Source organism: Myxocyprinus asiaticus, chromosome 41 (genome assembly GCF_019703515.2).
Source record: "Myxocyprinus asiaticus isolate MX2 ecotype Aquarium Trade chromosome 41, UBuf_Myxa_2, whole genome shotgun sequence".
NCBI lineage: Eukaryota > Metazoa > Chordata > Actinopteri > Cypriniformes > Catostomidae > Myxocyprinus > Myxocyprinus asiaticus.
In genome coordinates, this window is record NC_059384.1 from 625,001 (window position 1) to 634,713 (window position 9,713).

General features: G+C 37.0%; 1 protein-coding gene across 3 annotated transcripts in view; it reads right to left on the reverse strand.

The window, feature by feature from the left end:
* LOC127431914 (lethal(3)malignant brain tumor-like protein 4) overlaps positions 1–4,259 on the reverse strand; it is a 102,287-nt gene extending 98,028 nt beyond the window's left edge. For all 3 annotated transcript variants that reach the window (XM_051682570.1, XM_051682567.1, XM_051682569.1), the window contains exon 1: positions 4,211–4,259. The gene's annotated coding sequence lies outside the window, so the exon portion shown is untranslated. The remainder of the gene's footprint in view (positions 1–4,210) is intronic.
* Between the last annotated feature and the right edge of the window lie 5,454 nt (positions 4,260–9,713).

Consider the following 9,713-nt stretch of genomic DNA (forward strand, 5'->3'; position numbering starts at 1 on the left):
AACGGACACGTTGAGCAGGAAGTGATGTGTGGCCAACATTCAGCAGGAAACATCTGAACAACTTCCTGACACTGAAAATCCAAATAAACCTCAGAGACGAGCAGCATTATCTGCTGCTATGAGTGTGTGTGTGTGTGTGTGTAATAGAAGTGTTTATTTTCAGTGCTGGAACACATAACATGAGGTGCTTTAAACGTGTGTGACTCTCTACACACCTCAGGACACAAACAACTATTAAACCGCATTCAGAACCAACGATCCAAAACCAGATAACAAAACCAACTCCTGCACATTCAAACAGAGTCAACACAGATGTGCTACATTTCCTCTGGACTATTCACACTTTTATTTTTAATACACACTTTAATCTCGACATCCTGTTTAAAACAGTCTCTTTTGAAAGACATTTATCTGCATATGGGCCACTGAGTGACTAACAGCAGTGTGTCATGTTATACTTTATCTAAAATCATTTTAAACTAAATAAATTAACTATTTTTAGGGATGCACCAATGTATCATCCACCCATTATTGACCAAATAACAACCATCAGCATGAAAATGCTGATATAAAAAACAATGGTTTATTTATAATTCATTAAGTAATTTATAGTGTAGAATTTTTTCTGTCTATAACGTACTGTAAATAAATACCCAAATAAATTAAAACCATAAAAGCACGTCATTGACTTCCATTGTAAGCGTCTCACTGGAACACACATTTGTGCTTTTATAAAGAAAAGGAGGAACAAGTGGAAATTAATTTTTGTGGTAATCAACATTATGACACAAATGCTGCTGATTCAGCTGAACTTGTACTGAACCCGGAATATTCCTTTAGAACTGCTTTAAGAGTGCAAAAATCTATTTTCTCCACTTCAATTTTTATCTTTAATTTCATTTTTATCTTGTATTTATCTTTGATTGAAATTTCGTGTCCATGTTCAATGGAAATTATTCATCGTTAGAATAATAATATATATAAAACAAAATCGCTTTTTACCTCTTTGTACATTTTTTTATGCAACAGTGATCTGATGAGAAAATAAGGCGTGTAAGTGGCAAAATATCAGTATTGAAATCGGCTGATAGTTTTTTGTTAAAATCAGAATCAGGACTAAATGAAATATTTGTACTTGTTTAAATTCATTTGTCACAGTGCAGGACCATTAAAGTCAACTGCAAACAAGCTCAAAGGTGATCATTATTGAAAAATTACAAATACAATTTGCCTTCCACAAAAAATCTTGTTTGCTGTTGATTAACCCTCCTATTGACCCGAGAGAGGTAGATAATAATTTTTAAATACCACATAGTGTTTAGTACGGGAACTAAACTTTGTGACTTTAAGAGATATATCTATTTAAAATGTTTACATAATTTGCATTCACGGGTCAATTTTGACCCAGGGATCAATTGTGGCTTTTTACATGATCTTATATATTCGATTTTTACTTACATTTTGCCTCTTTCCCAAACTCTCTCACACACTTTTTTGTTTCTCAGTGGGACTGCACACACACACAGACACACACACACACACACACACACAGACAGACATACATACACGCACACAGACATACATACACGCACACACACAGAGAGAGAGACGCACACACACACACACACAGAGAGACAGAGACACACACACAGACAGACAGAGATACACAGACAGACAGACAGAGACACACACACAGACACACACACACACACACACACAGACAGACAGAGACACACACACAGAGAGACAGAGACACACACAGAGAGACACACACACAGACAGACAGAGACAGACACACAGACAGACAGAGACACACACACAGACAGACAGAGACACACACACAGACAGACAGAGACAGACACACAGACAGACAGAGACAGACACACACACACACACACACAGAAAGACACACACAGACACACAGACACACAGACAGACAGACAGACACACAGACACACAGACACACAGACAGACACACAGACAGACACACGCACACACAGACAGACACACGCACACACAGACAGACAGACAGACGCACACAGACACACACAGGCAGACAGACAGACACACGCAGACAGACAGACACACGCACACACACACAGACAGACACACACACACAGACAGACAGACACACTCCTGTATTAAACACACAGAGACACACGCACACAGACAGACAGACACACACTCACACACAGACACACTCGCACACACAGACACACACAGACAGACACACACACACACAGACAGACAGACACACACACAGACACACACAGACAGACAGACACGCACACACAGACACAGACACACACAGACAGACACACTCCTGTATTAAACACACATGACAGATGTAACACACATAAGGTTCTACTGTCTAAAGGGGGTGTGACGAGAGTTCATGCATACATTAGTGTAAATAGAGCTTGAAAGAGGAGATTGTTCATATTTGACCAGCTTACAGTATTTTCACACATCAACAGTTCATGAGAGTAAATAGATTTATCTTAAATACAGAGTAAAGAAGTATTAATGTTGTATACTTGAGTTGTACAGTTGTTTGATGAAGTTTAGATGAAAAAGAATACGTTACTTTCAGAACTTTTGATCATCAAGTTGTATCGAGCAGTTATGAGTAATAGGAAAATCTCACTTTAGATGTTCATATAAATTGTATATTATGTTATATTTTGATCAAATTTCACAGAAATGTTGATAAAGATGTCTTCACATGTATTACACTGGTTTTGCTGTAGTTAATGGATATTTTGAAATGTCAAAGAATTTCTACATTTTATTATTTAAAAAAAAAAAAAAGGCATATTAATGAATAACTTTTATAATTGTCAGTACACCTGCTAAACATATCAATCTTTTTACATGTATGAACAGTTAAGAATGTAATAATGACTTAAACATATAGTGTTAGATGAAAACTATCAAGTTATGAATGATTTATAAGCTTTAATTTCACCTGGTCAAAGATGAATGCAGATTCTGAACACAATAGGAGGGTTAACAAAAAAACATTCATGTTATTTGTCATCTACCCAAACAGAAGTTTTCAACTGGTGGGTTATGACCCAAAATTGGGTTGCAGGTCTGTTCTGATAAAAATATAAATAATGCAAAATGAACTAATGATAATTGTGCATAATTAGGGTAGGAGGGGAAAAAATGCTTATCAAATTTTGGAGAAAACGCTTGTTATATCTTTTGTTGATGTCAAAGTGCACAATCAATCTCTACAGTATTTTGGCAAATATTCATCTGTCACTTGGAAAAAGCTTGTCAAATTAGACAGAACATGGACAGGATTTGTGGCATAAACTCATCCATTAATACCGTGAACAAAACCTGCAAAATGCCACCCTGATGACATTAAATACAGGTTCACACACTATGAGGATAAACATGATTTGTGTGGATCACAATGTGTTTTGTGAGGTCAGTGGTTGTGTGTAGAGAACATGAAACACAATTCAGGAGACATTTAGAAACCAAACCATCAAGCTATAAAGTCAATTTTACTATTCCACCTCTCATAATAAAATTGTTGAAATATTAAAACATCAATGTAACTTTGTACAATAAACAGTGCTGATGTCCAATGTGAAATCAGTGTGCACTGAATTTGAGTCTGAACAGACCTTTCCACTGATATTAAAGGGACAGTTGCTTTATATGACTATCATCTACCTTCATCTGTTCTAACATGAATTAAAAACTGAATACAGTAAAAGAGAAAATGGCGACACAAACTAATAAATGTGAATATAGACAGAAAGACAGACAGATAAGAGACAGACAGACAGAGATCTGTGCAGTAGCGCGTGTGAAACATCAAGAGTTATAAATGTAACACTCACTGGCGCGCGCGTCATCACATCACAGAGTGAAACAATCGAGAAACATTGTAACATTCACACACACAGCTGAATACACATCAAACACACCGCCTCACAACTCTCACAAACACATATTCACACTCCTGTGAGCTTCATGTTTTCATCTTTAATGCGTTTAAACAGCACAAACACAGCGATTAGCCGAACAGCCATCATCTTTAACAAACACACACCTTAAACACACATATAACGGGAACTTTATAGCGCTTTACACGACATATATGAGAGATATATCAAACAATGTACTTTATGATGCTAGTGAAATTACACAACAGCAGCATGAGCTGATATTAATGATTATTTCTTACCCGCACGCAGCCTGAGACACCCGACAGTCGCGGTGACAGCAGCTCATATGAGTGCGCATGCGCAACACGGCCCTCTACTGGAAGAGCACAACAGAACCAGAAACACACAACATACACACTCTATATAACAAAGTTATTCTGTACTTCTCTATTTATTGATTGATTCATTCATTCATAATTTCATGTGTTTTTGTATTTGTATTTATTTCTGTATTTATTTCGTTTTTTCCCCTCACACATTCATTTATTTATATATTTATTCATGCATGATTTTATTTATTCAGCATGAATATCTATCATTGAATACTTCTCTATTTATTTATTCTTTCAGGTATTTTTGTATTTATTTAGTTATTTTTATATGACCTCACACATTTATTTATTTATATTTGTATTCATATGTGAAAATCTATACTTTTAATTCTATACTTCTCTATTGATATGTTTATCATATTTATTTAAACATTTATTTAGCTTTTATATACAGTGTATATATATATATATATTCAGCACATTTATTTATTAATATATTTATTCATGTGTGAAAATCTATACTTTTAATTCTATACTTCTCTACTGATATGTTTATTTATCATATTTATTTCAATATTTATATACTTTTATATATATATATATATATATATATATATATATATATATATATATATATATATATATACACACTATATTGCCAAAAGTATTCGCTCACCCATCCAAATAATTGAATTCAGGTGTTCCAATCACTTCCATGGCCACAGGTGTATAAAATGAAGCACCCAGGCATGCAGACTGCTTCTACAAACATTTGTGAAAGAATGGGCCGCTCTCAGGAGCTCAGTGAATTCCAGCGTGGTACTGTGATAGGATGCCACCTGTGCAACAAGTCCAGTCGTGAAATTTCCTCGCTACTAAATATTCCACAGTCAACTGTCAGTGGTATTATAACAAAGTGGAAGCGATTGGGAATGACAGCAACTCAGCCATGAAGTGGTAGGCCACGTAAAATGACAGAGCGGGGTCAGCGGATGCTGAGGCGCATAGTGCGCAGAGGTCGCCAACTTTCTGCAGAGTCAATCGCTACAGACCTCCAAAGTTCATGTGGCCTTCAGATTAGCTCAAGAACAGTGTGTAGAGAGCTTCATGGAATGGGTTTCCATGGCCGAGCAGCTGCATCCAAGCCATACATCACCAAGTGCAATGCAAAGCGTCGGATGCAGTGGTGTAAAGCACGCCGCCACTGGACTCTAGAGCAGTGGAGACGCGTTCTCTGGAGTGACGAATCACGCTTCTCCATCTGGCTATCTGATGGACGAGTCTCGGTTTGGCGGTTGCCAGGAGAACGGTACTTGTCTGACTGCATTGTGCCAACTGTGAAGTTTGGTGGAGGGGGGATTATGGTGTGGGGTTGTTTTTCAGGAGCTGGGCTTGGCCCCTTAGTTCCAGTGAAAGGAACTCTGAATGCTTCAGCATACCAAGAGATTTTGGACAATTCCATGCTCCCAACTTTGTAGGAATAGTTTGGGGATGGCCCCTTCCTGTTCCAACATGACTGCGCACCAGTGCACAAAGCAAGGTCCATAAAGACATGGATGAGCGAGTTTGGTGTGGAAGAACTTGACTGGCCTGCACAGAGTCCTGACCTCAACCCGATAGAGCACCTTTGGGATGAATTAGAGCGAAGACTGCGAGCGCCTTCTCGTCCAACATCAGTGTCTGACCTCACAAATGCGCTTCTGGAAGAATGGTCAAAAATTCCCATAAACACACTCCTAAACCTTGTGGAAAGCCTTCCCAGAAGAGTTGAAGCTGTTATAGCTGCAAAGGGTGGGCCGACGTCATATTAAACCCTATGGATTAAGAATGGGATGTCACTTAAGTTCATATGCGTCTAAAGGCAGATGAGCGAATACTTTTGGCAATATAGTGTATATATATATATATATATATATAATCACATTTATTTATTTATATATTTATTCATGCATGATTTTATTTATTTATGCATGAATATCTATCATTTGAATACTTCTCTATGTCATTCATTCATTTATTTTTGTATTTATTTAGTTATTTTTATATGACCTCACACATTTATTTATTAATATATTCATTCATGTGTGAAAATCTATACTTTTAATTCTATACTTCTGTACTGATATGTTTATTTATCATATTTATTTCAATATTTATTTCGTTTTATATATACAGTGTGTGTGTGTGTATATATATATAGTGGGTTTTGTTATTTATGCATTTATTTAATTATTTCTATATTTCCTGTTTCTTCAGGTTTTTCTGCATAAATTGAACACTTGAACACTCGTGTATTTCTTTGTGTGCCTTTGTTTTTGTAGTTGAAAGGGCATAAATCTATAATCTTCTGAATAAAAATGTATGGATGTTGTTTAGTCCTTTTTATCTGCTTGTTTCAACAACATAAATAGTTTCTCTCTGCTGTATTCACTTCTCTTTGACCTTTTGTGCTTCCTTTTAATTCTTCATGTTGTTCTAGTTGTCAGTTCTTCATATAATGTATAAATAGCTGAATCAGTGATCTTAGACAGAGAGACAGACAGCTGATTTTTATGTCATCTTGTTCTTCAAAAGAGAAATATTAAAGCTAACAGGATTATTTTAATGTGATTTGTGGTTATCATTGGAAGCTGTTTAACATCCCTGTTTTACACAGATTGTAAATATCAAACATGTCATAAAAAGAAAACTGTAAACTGAAGCTGCCTCCTACACACCTGATGATGACAGAGTTGTGAGTGTGTCTGTCTGTCCGTCTATCCGTCTGTCCATCTGTCTATCTATCTATCTATCTATCTATCTATCTATCTATCTGTCTATCTGTCTGTCTGTCCATCTGTCCATCTGTCCTTCTGTCTGTCCATCTGTCTGTCTATCTATCTATCTATCTATCTATCTATCTATCTATCTATCTATCTATCTGTCTGTCCATCTGTCTGTCTATCTATCTATCTATCTATCAATCTATCTATCTATCTGTCTGTCTGTCTGTCCATCTGTCCATCTCTGTCTGTCCATCTGTCTGTCTATCTATCTATCTATCTATCTATCTATCTATCTATCTATCTGTCTGTCTGTCTGTCCATCTGTCTGTCTATCTATCTATCTATCTATCTATCTATCTATCCATCTGTCCGTCTCTGTCTGTCCATCTATCTATCTGTCTGTCTGTCTGTCCATCTGTCCGTCTGTCTGTCTGTCCATCTGTCTGTCTATCTATCTATCTATCTATCTATCTATCTATCTATCTATCTGTCTGTCTGTCTGTCTGTCCATCTGTCTGTCTATCTATCTATCTATCTATCTATCTATCTATCTATCTATCCATCTGTCCGTCTCTGTCTGTCCATCTATCTATCTATCTATCTATCTATCTATCTATCTGTCTGTCTGTCCATCTGTCCATCCATCTATCTGTCTGTCTGTCTGTCTGTCTGTCCGTCTGTCCGTCTGTCCGTCTGTCCATCTGTCTATCTGTCTGTCTGTCCATCTGTCCCTCTGTCCGTCTATCCATCTATGTGTCTATCTGTCTGTCCGTCTATCCATCTATCTATCTATCTATCTATCTATATATCTGTCTGTCCGTCTGTCCGTCTGTCCGTCTATCTATCTATCTATATATCTATCTATCTGTCTATCTGTCTGTCTGTCTATCTGTCCGTCTGTCCATCTGTCCGTCTATCCATCTATCCATCTGTCTATCTGTCTATCTGTCTGTCTGTCCATCTGTCCGTCTATCCATCTATGTGTCTATCTGTCTGTCCGTCTATCCATCTATCTATCTATCTATCTATCTATCTATATATATATCTGTCCGTCTCCGTCCATCCATCTGTCCGTTTGTCCGTCTGTCAGTCTATCCATCTATCCATCTGTCCATCCATCTATCTATCTATCTATCTGACTGTCTGTCTGTCTGTCTGTCTGTCCGTCTGTCCGTCCGTCCGTCTGTCTGTCTGTCTTTCTATCTGTCCATCCATCTGTCCGTCTATCCATCTATCCATCTATCTATCTATCTGTCTATCCGTCTGTCTGTCTGTCCATCTGTCCGTCTATCCATCTATCATCTGTCCATCCATCTATCTATCTATCTATCTATCTGACTGTCTGTCTGTCTGTCTGTCCATTTGTCCATCTATCTATCTATCTATCTATCTATCTATCTCTCTATCCGTCTGTCCGTCCATCCTTCTATCCGTCTCTCTATCATCTATCTGTCTGTCTGTCTGTCTGTCTGACTGTCTCTCTCTCTCTGAGGTTTTCCAGTGTTACACATCCTGGAAAATATCTGATTGCAAACTGTCAGTCAGACAGAGGGCAGCAGAGACTCTCTATGAAATCAACGCCAACGACACCTTGCAATACATATTACAAACCTGTAAGCCTGTAAATTGAACACAAGAATCAATGAATGAATTAAAAAGGTCAATCAACCATTCAAAAGACATTTCAGCTCTACATTCTGCTTTAACCTTTGACCCTGTGACTCAGAACTGAATGTCATACATGTAGTTCACCGGTAGAGGGCAGAAGAGACTACAGCTCATTTTACTGTAATACTGTAATAAGTCAATGTAAACCATCTGTAATGTACACACTAATAAGAGCTGATGATTTATTTATTAATGCATTTGAAAGGCATACCAATAGGGATAAATATTTCTGACTGCACAGTCACACGACTCCAAAATCCCATTAATGGTTCTCATCCAGGACATTAATAATTCATAAAATCTAATCTATCATAAATCATGTAGCAGTCTAATATTACTGCACAGTAGAGATTTGAGCAGTGACGTTAGAATGATTCCAAAAACACATGACAGCAAAACTGTCCATTAATCAAGTTTTTAAAAGATCCTTCAGCGCTTCGGAAAGCTGAATAATACAAAGGTTTAAAACACTGTATCTAAAGTAAACATGCCATTAATCAAGTTCTGTGTCAACACTGTGAACACTCAGATAACATATACAGCATCTTAAGAAATCTTTACATGCTCCGGACACCTCAGAAGTGACAGATCACAGGTTTAAACTAGTTGTGAAACAGTGATAGTTTACTCTACTAAACTAGGTCACAGATTGTGTTGTTGACTGTCTAAAGTTTGTGCAGGAGATGACGGGTGTGTTTGTTTGTTTTATGACACTCACAAACATTCCTATACAGAAACATATACAACACGTTTCTCGTAGAACACAACTTCCTGTTGGCTGGTATAATGAAGTGCTCATAAGAATATGAGGAGGAACTCGTCTCATCGTGTGTTTCAAATGCATCGTTTTGTACATTATCTGCATCTCATTCATGTTGGGGGAATTTCACATCATTGGGGATTCCACTCGAGATTCCTGAAAACTGTTAGAAACCACAGAGTAAATATCTGGTGTCATTTTGCTTCTCAATTAAATGTATCTTTAGATACTTTTACTTTTTACTTAAAAAAAAAATAAGATACAAATCCTCAGTAAG